This window comes from Neofelis nebulosa, chromosome 1, assembly GCF_028018385.1.
Source record: "Neofelis nebulosa isolate mNeoNeb1 chromosome 1, mNeoNeb1.pri, whole genome shotgun sequence".
NCBI lineage: Eukaryota > Metazoa > Chordata > Mammalia > Carnivora > Felidae > Neofelis > Neofelis nebulosa.
The window spans coordinates 204,341,080-204,356,097 of NC_080782.1; the positions used below are offsets into that span (position 1 = coordinate 204,341,080).

Below are 15,018 nucleotides of genomic sequence, written 5' to 3' on the forward strand. Positions count from 1 at the left end.
CAGTATCAAGCAAACGATAAAAGTTATAAATACTTGTTGATCGATTAATGAATAACTCGGAAGCCTACCATTTTCCCCAATAATGCTTCACACTTAGGTTATGTCAGTGATTAAATGTCTAGGACCTCAAATTTCTGCTATTGGTATCATTACTTGTGCTAAGATACTAGTTAATCAGAAGGACCACGTGGAAAAGGAAATTTGTTTCCTGGGAAAAGTAGCCTATCAGCCTATTATGATATACTCATGAATAAGAATGACCAGTCGTAGACTCTGGGGCATTTCTACCTTGTGCCGCAGAACTACAGTTACATTTGTACTAATATATTTTCAACCTAAAGCAATATGCTAAGATTTTGATAAATGTCCTAAGAAATTACAAGGGTGATTCTGAAAGAAATCTCTAACATCATGGGCATTAAAGGAGTTTAAAATTAAGAGTATATCCTAGTTTAAATCCTAGTATTTGGAAAATAATGGGACATATGATATGGGCATCTACTTTTTAAAATGTATTTCAGAGGGGAAAAAAAGATTTTCCTTGTTAACACATTCCTTTGACTGAATAAGACAATAAGCTTAGGCCTTGTTCAAATTAAAGAATATACTCTTTTTTATTCTGATTTGTTAATGTTAACCTGATGAAAGCTATTCCCAGGTATCTCGTAAGTTAGTAAACAGCAAATATTTCCCCACATTAGAAGATGATAGCAGCCACTCAGCACTGATGAACTCCTGAAACATTTTCCTGCTTTGGTTCATCAAGATAGACAGTAAATTTCAACCACTTGTCAAAACCCTTATGACATACATGTTATAAATATCTAATACGGTATTTATAGGGTTATTAATGTGAAATTGTTAGAAAATTCTCATTCACTTAACTTCTATTAAGTACGGATATCAATCACTTCTTTTCCTCTTTTAAACGACAGATTTAAACATTTTATTAGCGTGTTTAAAAAAATCATCCTTAGCTTTTTGGTATAACCTTGTTCATATTGCTTTTTCCCATTTCTCAGCTCTGTTAACAATTTTAGATGGTTTTAAGTTGCTCTGAAAATTTAAGAAAATATAGAAGTATTTAAGAATAATATATATGTTTCATACATTAATGAAATACATAAATGAAATTGAAAAACAGCTAAACTCTGAAATATATAAGCTGCTGTTTTGTTTTCCTGGGGTTTTGAAACGTAAGCAGATAAATACTTTCCCTGATACTCTAATTTGTTTTACTTCTGACTTATTAACTTCCTATTAAAATTCTATATATTAGATAACATTGAATACCAGGAAATACAGATTCTCCAAATAAAGCTACTCTTGCATTCCTTCCTGTAAACTAGCATACCTTGTTTATGGTTACTCTTCTCTGGAATAATGAGCTGGAAGTTTAAGATGTCTCCCTCTCGTTCTCTATCACACACAGACACACACATGCACACATTCGTTCACAAATATACATTTACTTAGTGCTCACTCAGTTCCAGGCACTTTCTGAACTATTAGTGATATAGCACTGCACAAAACACTTGATCTCATGGGATTTACATGCTTGTGGTAGATACAGCAAAAATTATTTGACAAATAAATAGATGTATCGGTCAAACAATTGCTGGTCATTATGAAAGAGTTATGGTTTTCAAAAAAATGTGACTCTACCCAAAAGTTCCTAGGAAAGGAAAAAGAAAAAACCCTTGCTTAGAAATAGTGAAACACATACAGCCTGTACAAGTGTGTTTACAGCAGCTCTCTCCTTGATTGACAAGCACTGGAAATAACTAAGTGTATTTTAGTGAGTGAATTGGCAAAGAGACAGTGGTATCCATACAACGAACTACTGTCTATCAATAAAAAAGAATTGACGATCGACACGTTGTGCTGAACAAAAGAAGCAAGACTCAAAATGTTACATAATATTTGATTCCATTTATATGAAATTAAAAAGACAACAACAAAGAAACAAAATTAAAGTGATGGAGAACGGATCAGTGGCCAGTAAGACTTAGAGGTGGGAGAAGGGTGTGACTTTAAAGGGGGTATCAGAAGGGTGTTTTGGGGGTGATGGAACTGTTCTGCACCCAGAGTGCTCTGGTTGTCACATGAACCCATGAATGTATTGAGATTCATATAAATTGATGCTAAAAATTCAATTTTTACTCTATGAAAATATAAAAAATAAAATAAATTTGAAAGCGATCAGAAGAAAAATGAAAGAAAGATCTAAGCTGACTTTATTACTCAATCACCGGGTGTTTCCATTTCAGCTTTCTCCAGAAAGGCTGTCAGCTGCATTACACACAGTAATAACTCAGGCAGTACATACTTAAAATTCGTAGAAGTTAATTAATGCCTTTTATTTATTAATTTTATTTATTAACCAGGTATTTGAACACATATTTACCAACAATAAATTTCACACATGGGACACCGAAACAAATGGTTTTCTATTTGCAACAATGAAAAAAATACCTACTACTGATCCTTCATGAAGCTGACCGACCATCAGTTTGGGGACTAATAACATAATTTCAGCAATAAGTGGTCGAAAGATGTCCTGTACCAACAGGAAAGATGCAACTAATTTCCCCCAAGAAATGCTTTGTAATAGATGTAAATTGTGCTAGGCACTGAAGGACAAAAGGTAAGAAACAAAAAGACTGAGGCAATATGGCATAAAGATACATGAAAAAAACAACAACTATGAATTCATGAGAATGAATGCTGTGCAGGTCTGTAGCAAATTGTTTACCCATTGGGTTTATTTGTATCACCATCTTCTGGAATGGAATTTAGAAATCTCCAAATTGTGCTCAATTCTACAATCTAACTCAGCCAAACCCTTGTCCAAATCTTGTCGAATCTACATTATAATCCCTTCTAATATATCCCTTCTCCAACACTGTGAGGTTATTCCCACTTAAATCTACACTATTAATTCCTTATTCTACCACTTTTTTTTGTTTCCTTCAGTCATATCTTTCCTAATTCAGTCTTTAATCTGCCTTGAGATAGATATTTCTTACATACCAGTTATATTACAATTCCAGAAATATTTTGTTTTTCTTTTATAGCAACAAAGGATTTTATTTGCTCTGCCAAAGTACAAACAATTTAGGGGGCACCTGTGTGGCTCAGTTGGTTGAGCATCCGACTTTGGCTCAGGTCATGATCTTGCAGTTCATGAGTTCGAGCCCCGCATTAGGCTTTGTACTGACAGCTCAAAGCCTGGAGCCTGCTTAGGATTCTGTCACTCCCTCTCTCTCTCTGCCCCTCCCCCGCTCATGCCCTGTCTCTCTCACTCTCAAAAATAAACAAACATTAATTTTTTTTTAATTAGTTTCAGGGTTTTTCTTCCATTTATGTCTTTTTTTTTAGGACTTGAAACTAACCATTCAATATTTCTCTTTTGGTTTGGACATTTGATTAAAGCTGGGCTTCTTCATGACTACATCTATGATAATTAGGTTAAATATATATTTACCCCAAATTGAAGGAATATGATCAAAGACATTGAATATAACATGATATATATTTGATTGCCAGACAGTAGGAATATTTTAGTTTCTTTTTCTTTGATTTGTTTACTTCTTTTGTATAGACAGAGTACAGCTAGCTTTCACCCATCGTGCCTCTCATAAGCCTATAACAAACAAATGACAGTAGATTATACAAAACTTTTTGAGATACCAGATTGCCGTATTTTGACCTGCTGTCAAGAATAGACTGTATTTACCTTGATCAGATGAAGCTTTCCACAGACAACCTTTTATCTTTATGCCATTTAGTGTTTCGATCTCTTTACTTCAAGGAAAGTAAATTTATTACCAGAGGTAACCTTGTGGCAGGTTCAGCTGGCATCTGTATCCACTTGAAAAGACTTGTTTTTCTGACCATCATGTCAAGTGTGCTCATGCATGGCTTGTAGGCGATATAGTGGAGTATTTGAAGTTTAACATTTTTGTAGTTAAACTGAATGTAACATTTAGTTGAAAACTATAAAAAATGAGAAGAGTCTTTATCTAGTTGAAAATATCGGATATCTTAGTTCCAAGAAAGAATAAAAATATTATTTATATTAATTTTAATCCATGAAACTCTAACTTTCCTTTTTTTGGTATCATTCCTGTTATCAAAAAGAAGAGTCTACACTTAGTGCATATTGCATGGTTATACATAAATCTTAATATAACATAAAGTAAAATGGCCAACTATATTCATAAAATAAGTGTATAGGACATTGATTAAGCAAACATCTTCAAATTAACTTGAATTCTTTTTCCTGTGGAAAAAAAATGAAGTTCACATAAGAAAAGTACATAAATAACATAAAATCATTAACAATGGGTATACTTTAATTTTAACACATTTATATATAGCTGTTAGGCTTCTTTGTCCCTCTAGTGATAATTTTTGGAGAAAGGTAGATCACTCTCATAAAACCTATATTAAGACTCTCATTTTTGAGATGAGAAAACAAGCTCAGAAGTATAGGCAAGTATAGGAAACAAGTTAATAAGTTGTAAGGATATGAACATGGATGAATGCCATGACATTCTAATACTTGTGGTTTTGCCAAACCTAAAACATTATGATATGTCAGAATTATGAACTTTAGAAACTTTGCATCTTGCTTTAAATATACTTCTGCTGTTATTGGCTATGCTTCCCATAGTACTTGATAAAACTATAACTCAGTTTTCTTATCAGCAGAATTGGGATAATAATGGCAACCTACCTTACAGATATTATGAAATTACTTGAAATAATATATAATATCCAGTATGTCATGTGGCATTTAGTACAGACTCAATAAATCTTAATTTCATTTCTCTTTCAAGTAATCTCCTCCCATTGTGTATATGTATGCAATTGTGTGTGTGTGTGTGTGTGTGCGCATGAATACATACACTTACCTATACAACGAATATATATACATACATATATACATACATACATACATATATACATACATATATATACGTATATGTATATGTATGTGTATATATGTGTATATATGTATATATATACATGTATATATGTGTATATATGTGTATATACACATATATACACATACATATACATATACGTATATATATGTATGTATATATGTATGTATGTATATATATGTATATATATATGTATGTGTATATATACATATGCCTATATCCCCACATACATTAGCTTATTACAAAGAACTAAAATATGAGATATTTTATGTATTTTACTATATATAGTAAATACATGTAATACAGTAAGACAATTCTCACTTTTGATAGAATTAACAATGACCAGCCCTCACCTTTGGCAATGTTTGAACCACAGAAGATACTTCAATTTATATTTCCTCACTTTTCTACCTGTGTAATGTTAAGGATTAGAGTCTGACACAGAATATGCAGCCAAAATATATGGAAAAATTTTGCACTTGTAGTAGTTTGCATTTTACCCACATTAACTGCATCTTAATTAAGCTGAAAAGTATTGCCACAGCCTTTTCCAAGTAGTACAGAAGCAATTTGTCAGCACTATTATTAAATATCCTGCAAATCCAAAGGAGGGACAACTCTGGGTTAGCACAGCAACACATTAAAATTCTTCGTTTGCTACTTCTATTTTCTTTAGTGAAGTAAAATTAAAATTTCTTCTTTTCATTTCTTCACTTAGCTTTCACCTATATTTCATGTTTTCCCTCTTAATTGGCACTTAGATATAATGGGTTATTACACATCTCTTAATTTGTGTGAATATTTAGGTTCTGACATTTCACTGCCTTTTTTTCCCTTTTTCTTTTTTTCACTTTTTTGTGATATAATTGACAAATTTAAATTGTATATGTTTAAGATGTGCAAGCTGATGTTTTGAAATACATAAGTGTTGTAAAAGGACCACCATAATCAAACAGATTAACACATCTTTCATCTCATATAGTTACCTTTTTTTGTCCATGGGGAGAACTCTTAAGATTTACCCTCTTCCCACTTTTAAGTGTATGATGCAGTATTGTTAACTATGGTCACTATGCTGTACATTAGCTCTCCAGAGCTAACTCATCTTTCCTAACTGAAACTTTGTACCCCTTTACCATTATCTCTTCATTTCCCCCCACAACCCCTGCCACCAGCGCTGTGCTTCTACAAATTCAATAAGGTCATGCAACATTTGTTTTCTGATTTCTATTAAATACTTAATGTATGCTTGATTTGTGGTAAATACAGGTCAGGTTATATAATATCATTTGAAAAGAATTATATTTGTTATTATTTTATATCCCCACCCCACTCTAATCTTTGCCACTTAATTTGTCCCTTCAAATCTTGGGTCTGCCTTGAAATACATAATTGTTGGTGCACTTTTCTTCTTCAGCAACATTTTTGTACAGCAGTAAACCAGGAAGAAACTTCCGGTTCTTAAAAAGCTTAAGCAATCCCTTACATCTGTGAAATGGAGTTAAGTGTGGGGTGACCTTTGAAATATCAGTTAAACTACCGATACTAGAGTATTTTATAAGCAATAGTGGGGCTCCAAATTATATATGACTATTAGAAGAATGTAGGCTATGAAAATGTTTTTAGTGAATTCTTTGGACAAAATTTTATTAAGTGATAGGTAAATATTTCCCATGGGAAATACACCATGCTGTCACATTAACAAGTTGGGAGGCGTGGGCGTGAGGGGGACTGTAATTGGAATACTGACAGACATATCATATCATTTTAATGAATCTCAGTATTTTATTCTGTAATATAAAGATAATGTTTTCTCTACAAAGTTACATTAGGAATTAAATTGAACACTTTTTTTGCAAACACCTTAAGATAAAAATATTTAAGTGAACTATGTCAAACATGTAGAAAAAACAGCATAATAGACACCAATGTACCTATTTTCCAGATTCAACAAATTTAAATATTTTTATATGTTTGCTTCATATTATTCCTAAATAAAATATGAAAGACAATGTCAGATCTTTCCATCCTATCCACTGATATTCAATTTTCTCTCTCACCTTCTGTGCAACTTTCTTATTCATATTTCATGTAGTTATTACATATGCACCCATAAAAATATGTAGTGCTGTTTTTTTTTACTTTTCTTAATTACTAAATCTATCATACAAATCAAACACAGTACTTTTTTACTCAATATTTTACTGTTAAGATTTATTGACATTGATCCAATCTTTAAGAGCTGTTTCATAGTCTATCGGATAAATATGGAATAAATTAAGGATTCATTCAGTTTTTACTTATTAGAAATTCTCAGCAATTCCCTATTTAAATATGGTGATTATTTTCTCAAATAATAAGAATTTGACCGTAGAGGCCAATGCTAAGTAATGTCATAATCCAGTGTCACCTCTTTCCATCACTGATCCTTGGCATTTATCCTTAGGTTTGTAACCTCATAATTAGAAGCTAGTTGGCTGAAATTAACTGCATCATGCCCTCATTCTTAAGCAGGAAGTAGGTAGGTAGAACCTATCTGTCTCTCTCTCTCTCCCTCTGTATTTCTCTTTCGTTCTCTCTCTCTCTCTCTCTCTCTCTCTCTCTCTCTCACACACACACACACACACATACACACACAAACACAGACACAAGCCTTTATATAGGGAGAGAAATAGCTTTCTCAGAAGCTACACAGCAGACCTCTTTAAATTCAGTAACAGTCTTCAAATGTCATTGGCTAATATGTAATTCACATGGTCACTCCAAGACAAAAAACATACTTCAGAATTATTTATGGTGTTTATTCTTTACAGTAGAATGCCAATGACAGTAGCTTATTGAGATTAGCATGTGGGTAGCCAAAAATAGTGTCTACCAATGACATGTCACAATTTATTCAAACATTCTTCTATTGATCAACATTTAGACTTTTTTTCGAGTTTTTACTACTGCATGGAATGCCAAAACAAACACCTTTGGGCATATATGTAGTGAGAACATATGTATGTGTACGTGTATGTATTTTGGCTGCCTAGTGTATGAATCCTGTTCATACAATTAAGAAACTTTCCACTTTACGATTGCAGGTGCAATGTAGAACTTGCTGCCCACTACAAAAGCTGACAATGACAGATCATCAGTATAAATATAAGCTTCATTTTATTGTGCCTCACCTCATTCCTCTTCACAGATACTGCAGATACTTCACAGATACTACATACTCCATTTACAAATGGAAGGTTTGTGGCAAGTTGAGCAGGTCTATTGTCACCAGTTTTCCAATAGCACTTATTTACTTTGTGTCTCTGTGTCACATTTTGATCCTTCTCTCAATATTTCAAACTTTTTCATTATTATTATATCTGTTATGATGATCTGTGATCAGTGATTATGACTTGCTGAAAGTTCAGTTGATGGTTAGCATTTTTTAGTGATGAAGTATTTTTAATTAAGATATGTACATTTTTAAAAGGCATGCTATTGCACAATTACTAGACTACAGTGTAGTGTAAATACAATTTTTATATGCACTTTATATGCACCAAAAACCTCATTTGACTTGCTTTACTGCAATATTCACGTTGTTGCTGTGGTCTGGAACTGAACCCACAAGCAGTATCTCCACGGTGTGCCTGTATCTGTTTGGGCAAATGACCTAAACTTTACCAATTAAATAAGGCTACTCCCAGAGTCTCCCTCCCCAACCGTTGTTGGAAAAGGTGGCAGTTGCAGCCCACAAAATAGCAGAGAAGTTAACAGATTTGCTGGGTCAGAGCCAGTTTGTTAATTGTTGGACAAGCAGAGAGCAGTATCCTCTGCACAGGTGGCACACGTGGAATCTCATTCATGTGACCCAAGTGCCGGTGTGTGGAAAGACTGGGCTAAGGGCAAACGAAGGTACTGGGGTACCAGCGGAAAATTGGGGCACCCGTGCAGACAGGAAGCATGGAGTTCTTCATGGTGTCAGTGTAGAAAATCCTGTGGGAAGGTTGTCACCAGGCCAGGCCCAGATTGTAAGGTTGCTGAAGAAACTTCTGTCTGGGAAAGAACATGGCAGCATGTTCCCACACCCACGACTGTGCACCTGCTGTTGAGCGGTCAGAAGTTTTAGGCCAGGCCTTTCTCCTGCAATGTCCTTCCAGCATATTCTACTGAGAAGGCTTAATTAACATCTTGCTCACTGTGAAAGAAATACATAAAGGAGGAATTCCCCCCATTATGGCAGAGCATACACTGAAGGGTAAATTTGGAGCTGAGAGGCAGTAAATTGTTTACTGACAAACGTATGGCATGCTAGGCAGTATATTAGGTACTAAGATGTCACAATAAAGATAAAAGAAAAAATTATTGTCCCTATAGAAATTATGTCTAGTAGGGGATACATTACATTATCCAGACATGAATGCATCATTAAAGGTACAATAAAACAATAAAGGTCTAGGAAACAAAAATAGTGCTATAAAAGTATAATGATATTTAGTGAGGTTAAAAAAAAATAACCACCAGGCCTATGTTTGGGAAATTAACACTTTTGCTGTCCCCTGGATATAGGAATATGAGGATACACCAATACTCCTATAAGGAATGAACAGGGATCTATGTTAAATGCTTAAGGTTGAGAGTTTATTGGCATGACAGATAATAACTGAAATGTGGTAATAGACGAGATTAACAAGGGAGAGAGTAGAGAAGGGTACAAAGGCAAATGAAGGAATCTCTTTTTTAAAATTTTTATTGAAATATACTTGACATATAACATTGTGTAAATTTAAGGTAAATTAGTATTGAGTTAATTTGATATATTTATATATTAAAATGGTTGTCATTTTAATTATAATTACCATCTCTATCATATCACATAATCACCATTTATTTTGAGTGGTTGTAATAATTAAGGAATCTTTCAATAAACACACTTCTGAACTGCTCGTGATTGGTTAAGATGTGAATTAAAATGTGTTCAAAAGATGACACGAAGGCATCGCCAACCTCCATTATTATGGAGTGTTAGTGGCAGGTTCCACAAATCAGAGAGTTAAACAGTAAACAGTCTGGGAGAAGTGAAGGTAGAGACCATACATAGGAAGTTATAAATTGGTTGTATTTACAACTCACTGTGAAATTTATAATCAGGAGATTTTGCATAAAAATTTGGATATATGGCTTTCTTTGAAAAATTGGAAGATTTAGCAATTTCTGCACACATTTCCTGGAAACAATATTTGACAGAACTGTAGACCCCTGCTTGAGGTCATCTCTGCCATGAACTTGCTATGCATCTTTCTCAATACAGAACTGCTTTGCTTATAATATTTCCAAAAGACCTTTCTAGGCATTTGAATTTATAAACTCTGCAATATGCAGCCCTTTAAAGTTGATGTAAGATAGGAAAATATATGATAGTAGAAGAGAGTTACAGTTTCTTTTATCTCATTTCCTCCTCCTTTCCTCCTTTCCTTCTTTTTAAAAGACCGTGAATGATCAATTACTGAAATGAAAGTGTGCAACAGGCAGATAGAATTGAACCCATACATAGGGAGAGATTATAGTAGAACAAAGAAAAGTGTACTCTGTCTCTGCATATTTTATTTTTGGCATAACTCTGGCTCAGCTATTTATTTAAAGATTTATTTTATTTTGGGGGGCCTGGGTGACTCAGCCGGTTAAGTGTCTGACTTCGGCTTAGGTCATGACATGATCTCGCGGTTAGTGAGTTTGAGCCCCACATCAGGCTCTCTGCTGTCAGCTTAGAGCCTGGAGCCTGCTTCAGATTCTGTCTCCCTCTCTCTCTCCTCCTCGCCAACTCGCGCTCTGTCTCTCTCTGTCTCTCAAAAATAAACAACATTAAAAAAATATTTTATTTTTAGAGAAAGAGCACAGGATGGGGAGAGGGCAGAGGGAGAGAGAGAGAGAGAGAGGAGAGAGAGAGAGAATCCCAAGCAGGTTCCACACTCAGCACAGAGCCCAACGCAGAGCTCAATCCCAGGACCCTAGGATCACAAAGTGAGCTGAAATCAACAGTCAGACACACAACCAACTGAGCCACTCAGGTGCTCCTAACTAAGCTATTTAAATTCTCTGTTAGTCAATGCCTTCATTTATAAAATGGGAATTAATATCTTACTGTCTAAAGTTACCATGAAGATGAGATGAATTCATACTTCCAAATCTTATAAAAACAATTCATGTGTAAGGGCACCTGGGTGGCTCAGTTGGTGAAGCATCCAGCTTTGGCTCACGTCATGATCTCCTGGTTCCTGAATTCAAGCCCTGCAATGGGCTCTTTGCTGTCAGCACAGAACTGCTTCAGATCTTCTTTTCCCTTCTCTCTATGCCCCTCCCCCCCACACGTGTCCACACTCTCTCTCAAAAATAAATCAACGTTTTAAAAAGTCTTTTAAAAAAGCAAATCATGAGTAAGGATTTAAAAATAGATAGGGGAGACACATATTAATATGTTGGCCAAGATGTCATAGTAGCTGAAAAGGAACTAAGACTGGGGTCAGGAAGTCAGTCATTAGATAGTCCCAGGCAATTTCACCAAGCTAGGGAAGGTAACATATGTGGGGAAAGCAAACACAAATAAAATATTGCACAATAACTATCCTACACTGAAATCTAATTTTTTTTATTTTTTTCTCTTTCTACAGTTATATGACTGCACTAAACTGTTCATTTAAAATGAATAGGGTTGCCTGGGTGGCTCAGTTGGTTAAGTGTCAGAGTTTGGCTCAGGTCACAATCTTATAGTTCATGAGTTCAAGCCCTGCATTGGGCTCTGTGCTGACAGCTCAAAGCCTGGAGCTTGCTTCAGATTCTGTGTCTCCCTCTCCCTCTGCTCTCCCCCACTCATGCTCTGTCTCTCAAAAATAAATTAGCATTAAATTTTTTTTAAATGAATAAAATTATTTTTCAAACCAAAATCTCAAATCGAGGGAATTTTTGAAAAGTTCTTTTATTCCAAAAAAAGTACCCAACAGAATTATCCTTATATGTCTAGTAATACTTAATCCACAAGTTCTCAGGATGGTAAATCTTAGGATTTCACTTTTATTATTAGAGAAAATAGAACTAAGATATTGTTTGAATTAATAATAATATAGTGTTATACATTTCATTTTGACTCTCTGGCATGATTATTATATGTTTTCTTTCTTTTTAAAGTTAAAATACTGCTCTCTTTTGTTAGATTACCAATATATTTTCTAATATATTAATATATACAAATATCAATATTTCATTTTTATTTTATAAGTTGATATTATATGCCTACAACATTGTTATATTTAGAACTATTTCATATTGTCAAATAATATTGCAGTGAGTTTTATTGCATTGAATAGTCACTGAATAGAAAAGTATTTAACTGGAATTTACGTAATGCATTCAACTTTTACACATTTTGTTAATTAGTAAACACAAAAGTATCATCATTAACAGACATTCTGTTAATAATAATTATTTAATAATATAATTCTCAGGAAAAAATTGTAAACACAAACACTCATGCTTAGATGTCACTGATGAAATGTTATATAGGGATTCTCTACTTTTCATAATTGTAATATAAATTAGCAAGTCTTATGCTTCTTTATGATTTGAGGAAGAATATTAATCTTAAAACTATTTTAAGGGCAGATATATTCCAAAGAATACATATATATGAAATAAACAGTATACACACAGCACCCAAGTGCTTTAAACATCTTATATTTTTGCCAAAAATGTGTAAATAAAGAAACATGGATAGCTTTTTTTCATATGTAAATTTGAGTTGTAACCAAGGACTTAATATAAGGAATCCAAGCTATGCTTTCATGATTAAAGAATTCATGGGAGACTCATTCTGGATGAGTGGAAGAACAAACGAAATCAGAGGGGAAAGATTTCACTTGAGTGTGGAAGAGTGAAATGAAATAAACAAGATTCAAAGACAACACAGTAGGTTGTAGTGCTTTTAGCATTTTTCACCTGTTCACTAGGTCTCTAAAACCTGCTTTCATACATTTACGCTTAGTATATCTTGACACTTTCTGATCATAAGTATGTATTAAACTGCATCATTTTCAGAGTGAAAATTCAGGGAAGAGAAAATCATGGAAAGATTAGGCAGAAGACAGGTTGTGTGTGTGTGTGTGTGTGTGTGTGTGTGCGTGCGTGCAAACTCCTTTCTCAGCCCTTAGCATCTAAACATCTAGGACACAGCGAACATGAACTTGCTGGCACATTAACAGTCCTATTTAGTTCTCCTATTTAAGCCCCTAATTTTTACTTGCTTTGCATTCACAGTGACAATTACACACTTTATGCTGACATAAAACTCGACTGTCAATATTACCAGGTTTACAAATGTAATACTATATGGATACAAGTAAAATTGTGAATATTTTTATGCTTGACTAATTTCTGTCTTAACATTTGAATTGGAAAAAAAAACTCACAGAAAGCCACTTTCTTAGAAACAAAAGAAAGAAAATTGGTAAATGGCCATTTTATTTGCTATTTAGCAATGTAAGCTATGTAAGAATCAATGTGTTAAATGTTCCTTAACAGTCATGTGTAAAATGTTACCTCTATTTTACAAATAAGAAAATAAGTCTTTAATGAAGGTAGGTCATTAGTCCTTAGATTTCACACCTAGTTGAGAGTTCATTTGGGATGAGAACCATTTTTTTTTCTTTTTCTTTAAAGTCTGTACTGTTCCTATTATCCAAGCCTGTCTTCTAAAACATAAAATTATCCAGAATTAATTATTGATGCATATGACATAGATACTAAATACTTGGAAAGTCATTTTAACTGACCTTGTCAAGATTTTATGCTGCACTGATTAAAACAGTTGACAGTTAATACTCTAGAAAGATTCCCTTTGAGTATTGCAGTCATTGATGTGTTCATGTACTTCTCTAAACTTTTTATTTTTCAGTGAAATTCAGGTAAAATTTTAGATAATCTGTCTTAAAGAACAAATTCTTATTGACAGTTTTAAGAATGTTAATCTAGATATCAATCAATTCATATAAACAATTGAATTTATATCCATGTCAGTTACAGCTGATCAATAGAAATTAACTGGTAACTTTGAAAAACCACAGGTAAATCTTTTTCCACAACACTTTCAAATAGTTGCATCTTAAACTAAGAACATTTATATTTCAATACAGTGGGATTTTGTAAAACCCACCTATCTAAGGTAATATTATTTAGACTATCTTCTTTACATGCTGTCGATCAAAGAATGCAAAACTTAAAGTACTGATCTGCACTGTACTGGTGTGTAACCATTAATAGTCAACAATCATTGATAAACTAATGATTAACACACTCTTTGATTTTGAGAAATCTTAGATAATTTAGGATACCTTTGTGTACTCAAAAATACGAAAGATATACACATTAACATAATATTTAACTACCTTATAACATTTCTATACCAGAGCAGACTATAAATAAATGAATACATAAATATGAAGTGCAGATTTCTTTAGTTTTTGCTGTGCAGGAGACCATTAATTAAAGTACAAGGAAGGTAAGCTCTTTGAAACTATTTTTTTTAATGATATAGCTATGTGCTCGAGCATACTTAGAGTTTATTTTGGTTTATTTCCTATTAGTATATACCACCATTGACATTCCCTATTCCAAAACAAAAATGACAAATTCTGCCAAACACCTAAAGTTTTCTGAGTAAACACTGTGTTATATTGTTCCTGAAGCAGGTCAATCAAATGATTCTATTAAAGGTGCTCTCACACCCTGAGTCTCTGGTCTTCCTTATTCAATTTTGTTTTAATTACCTTGATCTTCATTCTCTATTAGGTTGAAATACACTGTCTCCTTTTTTCCCCATTTGTTAAACATGGAATATGGCTGCATATCCTAATAACCTGAGAGTAAATCAAGCCATAAAAAAATTTCTTAAAAAGACTATTTAATTGTGGAGCCTTTGTATTCCACTGGAAATATTTTTTGTTTAGAGAAGGTTTAAGTTGTTCATCTTCACACATCGTCAGTTCGTTAGGAAATGCAACCTGTATTACCCAAGTTCAAGACTAACATCCAAGGG

The 15,018-nt window shown here is 33.5% G+C and overlaps 1 long non-coding RNA gene across 1 annotated transcript in view; it reads right to left on the bottom strand.

Moving 5' to 3' along the window:
- The window catches only part of LOC131484768 (uncharacterized), a 135,335-nt gene that overhangs the window by 26,759 nt on the left and 93,558 nt on the right, over positions 1 to 15,018 (bottom strand). The gene's annotated exons all lie outside the window — the stretch shown is intronic.